This window comes from Corvus brachyrhynchos, unplaced genomic scaffold (assembly GCF_000691975.1).
Source record: "Corvus brachyrhynchos isolate BGI_N302 unplaced genomic scaffold, ASM69197v1 scaffold52, whole genome shotgun sequence".
In the NCBI taxonomy this organism is placed as follows: domain Eukaryota; kingdom Metazoa; phylum Chordata; class Aves; order Passeriformes; family Corvidae; genus Corvus; species Corvus brachyrhynchos.
This window is the reverse complement of record NW_008237221.1, coordinates 575,362-591,448: the sequence shown is the minus strand read 5'-3', so window position 1 is coordinate 591,448 and position 16,087 is coordinate 575,362. Positions and strand designations below refer to the sequence as shown.

The 16,087-nt window shown below is 42.6% G+C and overlaps 1 protein-coding gene across 3 annotated transcripts in view; it reads right to left on the bottom strand.

Annotated features, from left to right (window-relative positions):
• Window positions 1-16,087, bottom strand: part of DPP6 (dipeptidyl peptidase like 6) — a 540,742-nt gene that overhangs the window by 246,055 nt on the left and 278,600 nt on the right. The gene's annotated exons all lie outside the window — the stretch shown is intronic.

Here is a 16,087-nt window from a genome sequence, read left to right as displayed (position 1 = left end):
CTGGGTGGGGCGGGGGCCACCGTGCGCGTCTGCTGTGGTGGCTGCCATGGAGGTCACGTTGCAGGGTGACACACGAGCACGCGTTGCCTGCTCCGCGCCGCGCTGCCGTAGCTCGCTCCCTGCAGCTTCTCTGCCACAGCAGAGATCTCTCCAACACATCAGAGCTGTCAAACGGGCCTTCCGAGCCCGCTCGCCCACCTTGCTGTCAGCACGGGGTGACACGGGCTGTGCCTGAGCACGAGGCACAGAGCAAGTGCCACGCTCCAGGAAGGGCACCGCACATGGCTGGACAAAACTTAGGGCAGCGTGGAGGTTATTCAATATTTGCTTGGGACTGATGCGAGCCCTCACTCACCCCAACACCAGGTGACACAAAACTGCCACGCTGCTGCTCCTCCCATCCTCACCTCCCACCCAGCGCACCCAGGATGGAGCCCAGAGCTGTCCTCAGTGCTGTAGCGCTGTGTAAAGGTGAATGTTTCCTCACTCACGTGATGCTGAGATCTCTGCTGAGTCTGCGGATAACCAGCTAAGGAAAGGGAACATCAGACTGTTTATCTGACAAGGAAGTGATTATGCCTCATTTGATCCTCAATTTTACAGCACGGATTTATTATACAAGGTCACATTCACCAACACCATTACGGTCAATGTCTCCTTACACCTGGGATAATCTTGATCCTTGGTTCAGGGACACATCAATGGCAGGCCAAGTTTTCCTAAAGACATCTACAAGCCACCACTCAGACTCCCTAAGCATTTCTGCATTTTCACCATTACATTCCCAGAAGTTCATAGAAACCATGAAGTAAAAGATCTGCAACACGGAATTGTGCTGGTAGCAAACAAGACAACCTTGCCTTGTCCCAGGTGCCACAATCCAGGCAACAGTTCATTAAAAAGAAAAGTGAATAGCACCTAACACAAAATAATAATTTGCATTTAAATCTATCAGCCTGTGTTGATTTCATGCTGGGTTATACTCTGACACAGTCCTAGCTTACACTGCAGTTCCAACTCTTTAGTCCCCATAGTTTAAGTCACAATATTTTCTATATGTTTATAGTGAGGTTATTGCTCATAAATTTTTCCCCAGCCATCAGAACAGAATTGTTTTCAAGGTTTTATATAAGTGGATCAGTTTGAATTTTCCAATTGGCTTGGTCTACTTTTCTACCTGTTGTGAGTGGTAATGAAGGCTTGCTTTACTCCACACTTCTGCTATTTTTCTTTCCAAGAGGAATTCAAATGTAACAAAACTGTATTTGGAATTGGTGTGTTGGTTTGGGTTTTATTTTTTTTTTTTTTTTGGTTGTGGAGTTGTTGTTTAGTTGGTTGGGGTTTTTTTTATGTACATGCTGGAAATTTCTGCAAAAAAATGAATCCCTTTTTAAAACATGGGCCATTCACTGTGTCCCTGACCCCTCAGTACCTGCACTGGCAATCCCTGAACTTAATTGCACTGCATGCCCTCCCCATGCAGATTCAATTCTTTTACAGTTAACAACTTAAAACACACTGTTTTTCACTGTTTTTCTGGAAATGGCCACTCTCCCTTACAATGTAGATTTTTTTTCCACTAAGCTTGTTGTTGGACACCTAAGAAGTTAATTGTGCTAATTAGTCCAGCAGTTAGCTATGCAAATACATGTGGCTGAGCCTCATTACATGGTGCATTAGGAGGCTGCTGTTCTGACTGGCTCTCCCAGTGCCTGGCACAGCTACCCCAGTGTTCCTGAAATGCCTGGTGGTACCTCCTTGCCACCCCTGACCAGCGCAGGGTGTCTCATCCCCTCAGATGGCCACCAGCTGCTCACTGCCTGGAGGATATGGCAGCAGGGGCAGTGACATCCCCTCAAGCTCTCTGTCACCCTCCTGCATTGATCAAAGGGGTTCTGAGGTTGCCAGACACCTCCTGGGGTGACACTGGAGGAGGAAGTAGTGGCCATTGCCATTCAGAAATGCTCATTAGTCACAGGCAGAGAATAATCTGCTCTCACATTAGCAGGGCTGAGGCCATCCTTCCTGACCTCTGAGCTATGTTAGGTACCAATGCTATCGCTTGGCTGAGTCATCACTGATGAAAGATTAATACACCCCTATCAAAGGACAGGAATCTGTATCTGCCAAACCTGGCAGGCACAAGGATGGGTCCCAGACACTCCTATTTAGGGCATGGCAGGAGGCATTGGCAGACAAGGGCCCTGGGAGTACGACCTTCCAATCCATCCCTCCCCACAGCATCCCAGCTGATCAGAAGGATACAGGGAGCTGGTTGTTCCTCCCTGCCAGGGTCAAATACACACCAGGCTTTTCACCCCCTACTACCCATCATTGCATCAGGTTTGTCTCCACTCCCTCCCCGTGCCGTGTGAGAGGTCTGTTTCCAGACCCTGCCACAGAAACTGCATTCCCATGGTGAGCAGCCTCCATCAATCCATGTAGTCCACGCTGTGCCACCACTGGGACAGCTCAGGAGCCCCACTATGAGCACAGACACCTCTCCTCACTAACCAAGATGTACATTCAAAATGCCAGCTACAAGCACATGAATGCCATCCCCATGCTTGACAGCAATTATTTCCTCAGCCACCACACCAGGACAGACAGCCAACTCTCTCCCATCAGGAGAGGAACCAGCGACAGGTGAAAGGAGCTGTTCCCAGCTTCTCAACTCATCTTCACCCAGGGTGCTTATTTCAACACAATCATGCAGCACTGCAGTCATACAGATAATTTTTAATTACCTTGTAACGAATTAGTCACACATGTCCTAGAGCATTTTCTGTTAGAAGGAAAGTGCTTCATTCTCCTGAGACTGGCAGAAACAAGATTATGGTCTGGGATCATTCTTTAAATTCTCCTTGGAGTTCACAAAGTCACCACAAAACTTCCTGCTCAAAGACTGTTGAAAACCTTGAACACTGCAAATAGAAATAATTGTTCCAGTGGCTCTGGAGGACAAGGTGGAACAAAAGCTCAAACTGTCATCACCACAAAGCTTGTGAACTTTTAGGAGCTAAAGCACAGCAACCTTTGTTTATGATGATGCATTACAGCAATGCATGATAGTAAAAGGAGCAGTTTGTTACTGCTCCCAAACATTTTTAAGCAGATCAGGATACAAGACCATCCTTGATTCTGCCCTTCTGTGGAGGTACAGGTGTCTGGATGCAGAGCAGCTCCTTCATGGAAAGCAGCAAAGGGCTCTCAGCAGTCAGTGCAGAGCATTCCTACTCCCTGTGTGTTACAAAGGCCAGATCCAACAGCAGCCTGTGCTCAGTGAGCCCCCCAGCTGCACACATCTGTTCCAGGGAGCACAGACTAAGAGCAGTGAGAAGCCTGCAGCAGCAGCAGGTACAGTTATTGGATGCAGAACCCTTGTGCTCCATTGAAACCTGGGGTTCTGTACCACACTGGGTTATTTATTCCCCTTTCATTGCCACATCAAGGAAGTTGAAGCCAGTGGGCAAAGTGGGTAGAAATTAACTCTACTTGGGTAACCACACCTTTGAACAATCTGCTAATGTTCTCCCTGCTCGAGATAATGACCAGATCCCATGGAGAGCTACGTAGCTGAATTTTTTTGTGGATCTAAGCCATTAGTACTGTTAGTATCTGGGGTGCAGTAATGTGTTACCTCCAGCAGAACACATCACACAATCTCATTTCGTACATCCAGCCCCTCTGAGCTTCACACTCACTGACAGTTCCTACTAGTTTGGCTGATTTGCTCTCAGTTCAGGAAGGACACAAGGCCCAGGAAAGCACATGGCAAGAGAAAAATTTACTCATAGGTATGTTACAGAGGAAAAGTCCTAAGGGCTACAGGTTTTTAAGAAAGTTATGTAGGTAGTAGATGTTTTAAAGACAACTCAGGAAGACAGATGGACTCTGCCAGCACAGGCATCCACTATGAGATGAGCCTTAAAAAGGTTGCAGCCATGTATTTTATCATTCAGACATTTAAAATGTGGGTCAACACAGGATGCAAGGGGAACAGTGCTCAGTGTGCATTGGTGCTGCTTTCCAGGCCACAGAGGCAGAGCGGACACCAGGCTGGCAGCTTCCTGTGTGAGAAGGTCTCCCTGAACAATGTTCTTCTAAGACCAGCAGCATACTCCAAAAAAGGTAAAGCCACTCAATCCCCAAGACTGATAAAATGCCTTTGCAACTGTCCTATTTGTTGCCCCACCATTCCAATTTTCCTAGAGAAATTCTAAGAGGAACAAGAGGAAAAGGTCCATAAAAATCAAGATGTCCATGGTCCTGAACATGTGCCAGGGCATGCTGGTGACCAGTTACCACTCCTCAAGTCCCAGTGCCAACATCTCATCCACACAAAAAAGCAGTGGCACAGCCCCTCTCCCTCTGGACCTGTATGGCTCAGATGCAGTGGGTCAGAGGGGGGTGTGTCCTCCTCTGCAGATCCTTCTGGAGGTCAAGGACTCCTCATTTAGCTGATGCCAGAGCACAACAGAGAGCTGTAAACCCATGAGGGCTGCATGGCTAGAAACTCTTTTTACAGGAGTATATGGTTTAGATGCTTCAGAAGCACCCAGATATTCTGGCTGTTCATTCTGGAGATTTCTGTTCTGTGCTCATCTGAATAAGCTTTGGAGAGGGAGAATTTAATTTTTTTTTGTTCTGAAAGCACAGTTTGTGCCCTGCCCCTCTCCAAGAATGTGACAACAGTAATATCACGTTATTACACAGCAACATCCCCAGTAGGAATGTGGAATTGGAAACACTTAGATGGGAGATCAGCTGACATCAGCCCTACTCCTACAAAGGCTGCAGAGCATCTCTATTGCCTACACACCATCCCCAGCCCTGCTTCTCATAATAGTTCCTGTTAGAAGACCATAAAAATGCTTTAGTCTTGTTCCAAGTTAATCCCTAGCTTTGGCAAGATTTCTCCATTTGTCAAAAGGCATCCCAAAACTAATTTTATTATAAAAGAAAGTAAGGATATGCATTAATTAGCTTTATCTTTCATCAGCCCTGCTATGGTTGCCCCTCTCTGGCTGTCTCCAACATGTTGATTCTACCAAGGGTTAGTCATGGGAGAGTCTCTATGTCCAGAGGAATTTTCAGAGGCTCCACTGAGGACCCCTCTGTCTTGGGGATCCACTCAGATGATTTTTCAGATTTCAAAGGTTCTGTGAAAGGACTAGAGGCAATAACAGATTATGAATATAGTTACAGTTAAAAATACATCACATTTCCATTACCCATGACCAAAATCATTAAGAAAGCAATCTGGTGTGCTATTTTCATTTAACAGATCAAATCCAGTTTATTTAGTCAATGCCATTAATTAGTTATTTGCATGAATATCTGTTCCTACAGGGGATACACTTCAAAATGTTCCCACCAGCATGAGAACTCCTGCTATCTGAGACAGCAGGTACATGGCAGCAGGGGACACAGAGACAATGGGCATTGCAAGAACGACTTGTGTGTCTGCATAATAGTCCTGTGGTGTTGCTACTATTTGTCCATTACCAAAGCCTCACTAAGTTCCCTTCTTTTTTTTTTTTTTTAATCTTGAACATGAGAAGGTGGTTTAAAATTATTATAATAGGTTTGTTTGAAGCACTGTATTCTGCTGCTTCCCATTTCTCTCTCCCGCTCCGAGTTCCAGGACCCCACAGTTCATGGTAAACAAATAAGACAACACGGGGATGCAAGCTGTGAAGAAGTCTGCTCTTTCATGCACAGCTAGAGCTGTTTTGCATAGCACTTTCCTGCCTAAATTGGAGCGTGACTCTGGGGAACACAGCAGGTACTTGTGCCCTTCTCAGTTCTGGATTACGTACCCACTTTGGTTTGCCTACCCCAAAGATCAAGTGTGTGTTCTGACAGTCAGACTTTTCTGTTGAAGTAGCTACTGTTCAAAAACATTACTTTTAATCCACTGTGGGGTTATTTTTTGAGTCAGTGTATATATTTTAATACATCATCCCAATCTCAAAGGCAGGGGATGAGCAGTGCCACAATTGTTTGACGCTGTGTTATCCCTGCATGGAATACAGACCCTGTCGCTGGCTTTTCTCTGCCTGCTCCTGCTGCTGTGACCTTGGCAGCTGCAATGCAACAGATGCCTCTTTCTCACTTGTTTATCTGTGTGAGAGAGGCTTCTGAGGCCCCAACTTCAGTGCCAGCTGTGAATGGTCTCCAAATTGTTTTTTCAGAGTTTGCCTCCTCACAGTCTGGCTTAGTATTCCTGCTCCCTGTGCTCTTAGGGATCAATATTCAGTGACATTTTCCCCCACACCTCCTGGTTATTTCTAGGTAGCAGCTGAATTACTTCCTTATTGACTCAGAATGTGTTCTTTTTAACTGTTGTTTTAGGAGTGGAAGAATTTATTTCTTTGCTCCTTACCTTTATTTTTTTTATTTCATTAAACATAAATTTTACAGAATAGCCACAACATATATTTTGCAACTGAAATACCCATGTCAGATGTAAAAGACATCACCAGTGATGAGAAAATACCCCCCCCCAATCACTGTGAAACAGAGAATCCCCATCTTCACAACAGCTGCAAACATATTAGGCTATTTAGCAGCCTACTGCTTGGAAAAGAGAGAGCCTCATCTTCATTTGTAGCTCCAAAGTGATTTATAGGATGAATAAATGATCTGCATGTAAGATGATGACTGGTTTAAATGTAAATGTTGTGAAAGGCTTCTTGTGTAAGCGCATACATTGCCTGAGAGATCCTCGTACATAAAAGCCGCAGCTGGAGCAAGTGGCTTTTTAAGCATTTGTTTTATGAAGTACACTTTTCATTGCAATGGTTGTTATTTTTCATTTACTTTTATATCAGCTTTAACAAAAAAGAAAAAGAGAGGAAAAAATACCTGTACTTTCAATATGAGCCATACACTTTCAATAGTGATGCAAAATACTGACACTGTTAAAACATACATTCATCTTATGGATGCTGCACACTTGAAAGTTACACTGTGACAGCTTCTGAGGTCTCACAGGGGATGAAGGCATAAAGACCAAACAGCCTCGGTCTCTGAACATAAAACTTGACACGTGGCTCCATCAGATCCTACAGGCTGGGCAGGCTGAGCCCAGCTTTAGGCATTTGGAGAGGATCTCCTCGAGACTGTCATCACCTGTGGCAGAGGGTGTGACCACTTGGCCCTGAGGAGTGGCGACTCATTGAACACCATGTTAGCCTCATAACTTCTCTCAGATATTCCCAAACAACACCAAGAGGTGCAAGGATTTCACCTCTGCCACCTGCACTGGTGTTTTCCCTGGTGTTCTCTGCCTCCCCAACATGCTCACGGGAGCTGGATGGGTTGTGGGGGTCACTTCCCTCAGCTTCTGGTGGGGGCTATGATTGCTGTGAGGGTTTGTATGCTGGTGTGTTTTTTATCAAGCGTTTCTAGGTCTCTTGGGATTAAATCTAATCTTTTCCACCAAACTAAAATAACCTCCTCAAGAGACTGAACAATGAAAACACTGCCAACACTTGTCTTCTCTAAAAGAGGCACAAAGGGACCCAAAGCCCTTCCTGTCTGCTTCATGTCTTTATTTTTGGAGAAGGCAATCCCACAATGTTTTCAGATTCCTATGCTCAAGTCTGAAGGTGGAAGGAAGAGGAAGAAAACAACACTTGGGCAAAACTCCACTAAGCAGATAAAACAAGTAAAGCACAGAGTCATGTCACCTCACTCACTTTCCCCCTCTGTGCCTCAGTACCCACCCTACATTCACCTTTCTGGACTGCAGGTCTTGCACAGTACATGTACTATCCCAGAGGGCAGACAAAACATGTTACTGGAATGTTGAATGCTCTCTAGTGGAAATGCAATTCATGGAAAATGGGCCAACTGGAAAGGCCTACCCAGAACCCCTGACACAGAGGTAAAAGTGTGTGTTTGCTAAAATAGATGAAGGAGATGAACAGAATTGGCTTATTAATACTGCAACCTCAGTAGCTGCTTCTATTGTGAGGAAACAAGAACAATGCCTTGCTCTAATTTTTTTAAAAAACAGCAGTTTTGATGTGCCATTTGTACCACCTCAGAGAGCTTTCATTTTCAGAAGCATGCTAGTACTACATCATTGTTTTAAGTGCCTCAGAGAGGTACTCTTCAGCTCTGAGGATACTGCACCAGACCAGATCCCCAGCTCACTTGTAGACAGATGACACAGTAAAGAAAGTGGAAACCTTACAGCATGATGTACAAACACATACAATACATAACTGCCTGAATACAAACCTAAATAGAATTCAAATAATGTAGTGGTGAAGTCCTGTTCTCATGTATTTATTTGATTTACCTGTAACATAAGAAAATTAATGCAGAAGAGATGCATGATGTCTATAAATCCTATACCTCTTACAGGAGAGCAGCAGGGCTCTGAGCACAGCAAAAGACCTCTGAAAGGGGTTAAGACATCCTTTATTTAGCATTGATAATGTTCATTAATTACAGAGACTTAGCAGGTGTTCAGCAATGCCACCTTGGGCACTCAGGCAGAGCTGGAGCAAGGGCAGATTGCACAGCCCCTGATGCCCTGCAGGGAGATGGGGTGTGAAACCCTCACATCTCTCCTGGAAATGACAAAGGGTGCCTCAAACTTGCCCCCACTGTCCCTACTGGAAACAGGGACGAGTCTTCAAAAAGCTGTGAGTCAGTGGCAAAAGATCAGCAGCAGCAGCAGAGGTGGGATGTCCAAAACGTACAGGGAGCATAAAAATGTCTCTTGCCAAGACCACTCCCTGTGCCTTGCCATCTGAGATGTTTGTTCCTTCGCGGTCTGACAGCCAGGCTGAGGCACAGGGAATGGCTCTGGAGGTCTGAGTGTTGCTGTAGGGTCCTGGGAGTGCTGAGCAGCATTCACTGAGGGACTGAGGACCTCTGCTTAACAAAAAATTGTGACTCAGTATTACTTTGAGATTGCCCCAACACAGTTTACAGAGCTTCATTCTTTTTTATGAATATGAAAAAACCACATTACAGCCTCCCCAAAACACTGCACAGATACTCTGATGTATTTAATCACGACTTCCTACACACATCCCAAAACAAGAAACACATCTTTTCTATAACACTCACTAGTGAGTTTGTCTCCAACGCAGTTTTTTCCCCACATTATTGTTTGATATGGTATCTGTGACCTTTCCATTTTACCATATTCTGAAGACAGCAAAGAATAAATAATGACACAAACATTTCAAAGTAGCCTACAGCTGTGAGCCTCTGAATTCTTGCACAAAAAAAGATTGGTGATTTCATTTAGTTTAGAAAATAGCACAAAGAAGGGAATTTGAGATATTTTGAGACTTACAGAAAGTTCCATAACATGGTTACACAAAGCTATGCAGGAATGTGGACTTTTCCTTTCTCCCTTAGGAAATCACACAAGTATGAAACGTGAGCTAGAGTAAACCAGAGTGAGCCATTTTCTTGTCACAAATAATGAATGCATGTCTCATTTACATACCTCTCAAATTGCATGTAGCTGCACATATGAAATAGGCCCATCATTTGCACACACATAAAAATCAGATACAGGTCCTGCATGTGACTGCCTGCATATGCTGTAATACAACACCAAACTCCACAGAGACAAAAGCTGAGCCCACTCCTTTTCCAGCTGTCGGTCCAGCTTGCTGTCATCCTACCCTGGTTACAAGATGAGATGCAGAAGGACCTAAAACCCATCCACCAAGGCAGTAGGAGATCAATACCATGTGCTCAGATCAGGCTTTGCTGTAAACAGTGTGTTCTGAAAAGCCCTGGGTCATTGCCCAACTCTACCTGTGAAATATCTGCAATATGTTACATTTGGAAAGCTCACAAAGTTTCACTTTCATACCTGAATTCACGCTAGAAAAAAAGTTGCATCGCCCATCACTGCATTCTCTGTTGAGCAAATCAGAATTTTGAAACAAGGAGGGGGAGATTTCATCAGTCCTGAGAACACTATCAGACTTTTATTGCAAATATTACCCAAAGACAGCTTTTTGGACATATTTTCCAGGGATAATAAGGCAGCTTAGGGCTTATATTTATTCATGGAATCAGCAGTCTTTTCATTTCTATTGTTCATCTCTGTAGCTCAAGACTTCTGCTGGTGTGGGAAGTGACTGCAAGATGGGATGTTTAGAGGCTTAAGCTGCAAGAGCCTGAAATAATGCAAATAGAAGTTGGCCAGCAGAAAAAAAACTAAAAAAAAAATTCCCTCTGCCTTATAGAGCAATCCAGAGCACTGAGTTAACTAATTCTCACTTTGAGTTGTAGTTTGGTGACACCAGAACAAGCAGTAGCTACTCTGAAAGGAATAATATGAGGAGAAAACGTAAGAGATTGATGGTCAATGTATCTGAGCTGGACATGAGAGGGAAACTCCTGTACAGAACTTTAACAGACATCATTCTTCAGAAGTACCTGGCCTGGTCACATCGCCCCTTCCAGCAGCCAAAGAGAAGTCAAAGTACATGGGAAAATTCTAACCAACAGATCAGGCTTTTAATTATGTCCAGAAATGAAGCAAAGAGACAAGCTTTCCAAAATAGATAAATCTATTTTCAACATTTCCCCCCGCTTCACAGATGCCAGAGACTGGCTGCATGTGATTAAAAGCTACAAAAATAGCAGTTACAGTCTTGCAAGGGTGCTTTCAATTGGTGTTTTCTTTCAACTGATTTCACTTCAGACAGTATTGGCAGCAGAATGCCATAGAGCTGATTAAACAGTTCATCTTAACCATTAAGTACCAGCCTGAGACTGTTGGTTCATCTATGTGGTAGTGGTAGAAGGCAAATAAATATTCACTTACAGTCCATCCAGCACTGCATTTTAATACTTTCTTATCGAGTGGTTCATTAGGATGGCATGAATTGTAATAAAATAAACCCTTTTGTATCAGATTGTTAAATAAACTCTGCAGTATCACCTTCCTTGATACAGATACATTCTCTAGCAACACAAAGGATTCAGACAGTTCCCTTAGAGAAACCTGTTCTAAGAATTTAATTTTCTCCCCAATAACAATATAGTTTTTTAACAGAAGTTTACACAAACACAGATGGTAGAATAAACCCTTATGGTACAGGTAGGTCTTTGCTGAAAGAGCAGAGCTCACACTGAATTGTGGAACATGATACCAGAACATCTCTTCACTTTGACTTTCCTTCCATGAGGAAAAGGGGTAGTTAATTTGTTTGGGATGAATCCTTTTTTGGGATACAGAAACTTAAGTATATTCATCAGATTTTGCGCAGTAAATGAGGGTTCAATTTCTATAATCAGAGGTAATTGATTGCATAAAAGGCTGATAGAGCTTCCATCCTGGCAAAGTGCTGTGCATCTTCTTCTCCCAGGCAATGAAGCCCCTTGATGTTACTCTGGCTCTGTGAAGTGGCTCCAAGTGGCTGTAAGTGTAAGGCACATCAATTTTGAAGCCTCCTTACGTAGTCAGAGAAGTGCAATGCCAACACAGTATAAATGAACACCCATTTTTTGTGTGCTGAAGTCAAAACCAAAAAAGCGCCTATCATAGAACAGTCCTGTAGCATAGTTGCATACAAGCAATACAGCCAACATACAAGAAGATCACTGTAATGAAACTAAATGAAAAGTAACCATATTTTAATATACATTACTGGTATTACAACAGCACCAAGGAGCTGCACAGCTGGGGGTTCTCTGTGCTTTGGGCTGGAGAAACTTCCAACAGAACAGACTCTGCAGAAAATGCCTTGCAGTTCCAAGAAGAATATTCTGTCTGCCACCTGCCCAGCCACTGCTGCCTGTTCCTGAAGAGACCATTTTTACTACCAGTGGCTTTCTCTCTCCCCATAGGACAGATATTTCTTTTTCCAGTACTTGCTTCTGAGGCACCCTGTTAAAAGACTCTGTGTGTGCAGTACTGCATGTCTGCACCCTTCCTGGATACAGAAAACTTGAATGGTTCACATTCAGTAGCTTCCAGTAACACCTCCATTTGGATTGAGAGAGGATTTAAAATATGCAGTTCCCTGCACAGGTCCTCCTGAGCTGAGGTTTGACAGAACCTCCACCAAACTCAACGTTCTGTTTCTACTTTCAGTGCTGGCCTTGGACACCAAGACCACAATCTTACTGGGGGCTGAGACCTGGGCTTTACCCTGCAGCCCAGAATTACCAACATATGCAATTTTGTGCTAAGTATCAAGAGGTAATTCAAAGTACAGGGCTTTTTTCCTTTCATACAGTGCACATCTAAAGTCATTCATGAATGAGACTCCTGATCCTACCCAGTGGGACGTGGTGGCGTATTTATAGTCCAGAATCCATTACAGTTAATACTGCACTATTTACACTCATCTGCCATAAATCTAGTACTGTTGTTATGGCTGGCCTGCTTAATGTACTCTAGGGATGGTCTTCCAGCCATCAAAAAGCCAGTATCAATTATATTTGCAAATAAAGTAATGCTTTGGGTTAAACAAAGTGAAAACATTCTTCCTCTGAGAAATTTAGTACTTTGTATCTGCATCTATTCCAAGTGAATCTTGTGTTTTATTCAATTAAGCACCACAGATGACAACAACAATCTAGAAAACATTAAATGAAAACATCGATTCTGCAATAATAACGTTGGATGAGCCATGAACTGCTACCAATACCATAATCACCATGCATCGAACTCAATTACAACTTCTAAATAGTCCTTTTATTTCACAGTAATTATTTAATGTTATTTTCAACTCATTTATCACTGGCATTTGCACCAAGCTGTCTCTAATTTAAAAGCTGGTATTTCATGACCTCAGTCTAAATACCTGGTGCATAAATTACCAGGTAGCACAAAGCTTATAGAATGTGTTTTCATCCTCTTCCTCTTTGACATTACTGTTTTCAAGATTAGATTGTGCAGGCACATCAAGCCACATGCTTTGCACCAAATCCAGACATTCATTTTTCTTTGTATTTTGCAACCCAACAGGTCCCTGATGATGGTCTGGACTGGCCAGGCTTGAGCCTTGCTGAACTTACAGGAGTTTGCAAAGGGAAGGTCTTTGACACCCTTCCTTTCTGTATTAAAAAGAGACCCAACAAAACCCCAGTAAAAGCCCAGATCCAGAGGTTTGCAAATGAGATACAGGGATAAAGAATTTCCAGCCTAAACCCCTGTGCCATCATGGACTTTGATACAACACAAACTTTTTGCAATAATGTCTCATAATGGGTGAGACTTTATCAGACATCCAACCCAGCCTCAGTACAATGGTTTAAAAGGCAATACCAATTCTCATTATACCCCACAGCACTGCCCTTAAAACATCACTTTTCCCTTACAGGAGTCTTTCCAGCAACCTTCTTTATAATTGTGTTTATTATCAGCATCAATTTCCATTTCTAAGAGGAGCAGCAGATGCCTTTCAACATTTACAAGGCAAACTGGCAATAATTGTTTTCCCCACTATGGAAACTCCATCAGTGCTGGGGTGATGTGAGGCACAGCAAGACCTAATGATAAGTTAGTCAGACACTAAGGAATAGCACCAGCCTGCCTTTTCCAGGATTCCCTTCAGCTGTCTATCCCTTACTCAGGACTAAAATACATTTGCAAAGAGGGGAAGTATTTATGATAAAGGGTAGTGCAGACAAGCATGTTTGGAGAGGTTGCTAGAAGGTACAACTAAATCTTCAGGAAAGACTGATGTGTGGAGATTTCTTTAAAGTCCTCACATAGGGAGGCATGTGAGACACCCAAATTCCATTAAAAAAGAATAAAAAAAATCAATTTCTGGCCTTCCTGAGGAAAGGGGAAAGTTTGACTTCATTAACACAAAGTGCAAAACCCAGTAGAGAGATAAAGAGGCCTGAAAATACATTTCCTTTTACAATGCCAGTACTCTTTTTTCTTTCTTTTAAATGCTGATATGTTTTTCTTTTTAGTATGGATTATTACTTTTTGCACATTCAGGTCTGACAGTACAGCAGCTCGTTCACCTAAACATTTAGCAAACTTGACAATATTTAGCTCTAATAACTTCAAAGCCTGAGAGAGCACAGGAACATCATCATTTCACGCATCAGAACTGTTTAAGAACAGATACAAAGTACTGCTCACAAGCCGTAACAGAAACAATACTGCCCCAGCAATAAAACCACAGAATGGAAAAATCATGGAAATATTACCCATTTTTGAGTTCCATGGAAAAAAGAACAAGAGCAAAGTGAACAGGATTTTGGTCATGCTGATTTCACTAGAGACACTCTAAAGGAAAAATAGCAGTTTAATGCAGGGTAATGAAATTATACATTTTACATTTTCTTCTCAGCTGGAAGAAGACCCCCTGGTCAAAAATGAATTTTAACTAGTTTCCAATATGTAAAATTTAAAGGCTTTTTTTATTTTTGTAGTTAGTTGTGCTGTCATTATCCATGATAAAGTGATACTAAATGGCATGAGTGTATCAGTCTGCCAAATGTTGTAATAAAATTGGAGCCTGCAAGTGCAGCCACCTTATATGTGAGGCCATTTCTGATTGAAGGATAAGTTTGCAGCAGCAAGCAAGATCAAAACCACAAAACACATTACATTGGATCAAGCTAATGATCAGTTTAGTAAAGGTTGTATTATGACAGCCAGAAACAGCCAGATTAAAATGCAAAAATACTTTCACAAACCTGCTTAAAGGCACAAATTTTCTGTTAAATTATTAGTAGGCCTTCCAAAAGCTCTTTTTATATATTTCTAACCTTTATGCTGATAATCGTGAATGCTTTTTGTTCATGCAAACACAGGAGCGCACAGAAGACCTGACTAGAAATACAAGTGAGTGAATTCAATGTGTAGAAAACATAATTAATTCCAGAAAGTGTAAAAACCAGGAAGGATGCTGTACTTCCAGCTTAGCTTTTATCTTCATCCCCAATATTTAAAATATAACGTCAGTTGTGGAGTTGGACTATCCCTCCTAAAAGGTGCTCCTGCTAATCAGAACAACAGCAGTACTTTTAATTTTGATGTTTCCATATTCTTCTCTAACCTGTAAGACTTCTTCTCTCATCTCCTTTTGTGGCAACAAGTTCCATGTGTGAAAATAAAGTCTGTGTATTCAATTTGAACTCAAATGTTAGAAATGTCAGACTTACAGCTTGTTCAGAAGCTTTTGTTTTCTCTTCCCTGGATCAAGCCTTGCAGCAGGACTTCCAGAAACACAGGGAAATATTTGGGGGAGTAGGTAAGGACAACTATTTAACAGGAGGCTGGGTGGGAAATCTCATTGCTCTGGTTTCTGCTACCATGGTTTCTTCCTCCCTGTAGCTTCTTGTGCATCGGTTCATCAATGATCCTGATGAACATTTGCATGCAAGAAAGAGGAAAAGATGTCCTGATATTCTGTTAAGTCCCATCCCCTTCCTTCGTCCTCTTCCACTGTGAGAGAAAAGGGCTCCAAAATTGAGGATTCCTGGCATGACACTTGCCTTCACTGGGCTGGATCTGGCCCACAGCTTGACACTTGTAGAGCCTTTTGTCACACTTTGATGTCCTCCTTGTGGTCTCCTTTCCAAAACTAAATAATACCACTGTTTAAGAATTCTCCTGTGAGTAAGACTTACTCAAGCCTCAAAACACACTCATCAGAAACATACTCATCAGCCATCTCTGAGCCCAGCCCTGCATGCAGTACTCCCAGTGAAGCCACAGTGCTTACTCATATGATTATATTTATATAATTACATTATAATTACCCTCTGTATTATCCTCTGTCCCATTTTTTATGCATTTCGACATCTTGTTTGCATTTTGTTAATTCCCTTTTTTTTTCCTGAGTCCTGCTAAGCTCCTGGCCTCAGTGATGTATTGTGGTGATGTAGCTCCAGAGGTGCACTGTCATCCAAGCAATTACTGTTGTCCATTATCAACTAATTTCCATTGTCTGTAGGAAAACTCAAGGTCACACTATGGCACTGCAGCTTTGGGCTGATCACCCAAAAGACTGTGCCACTAATAATTACTATTTAAATGCTAGAACAGATGAATAGCAAACACATTAAGAGTCGTTCAGCTATGAAGATTATGCTGGAGGAGGAGATTACAACAACGCTG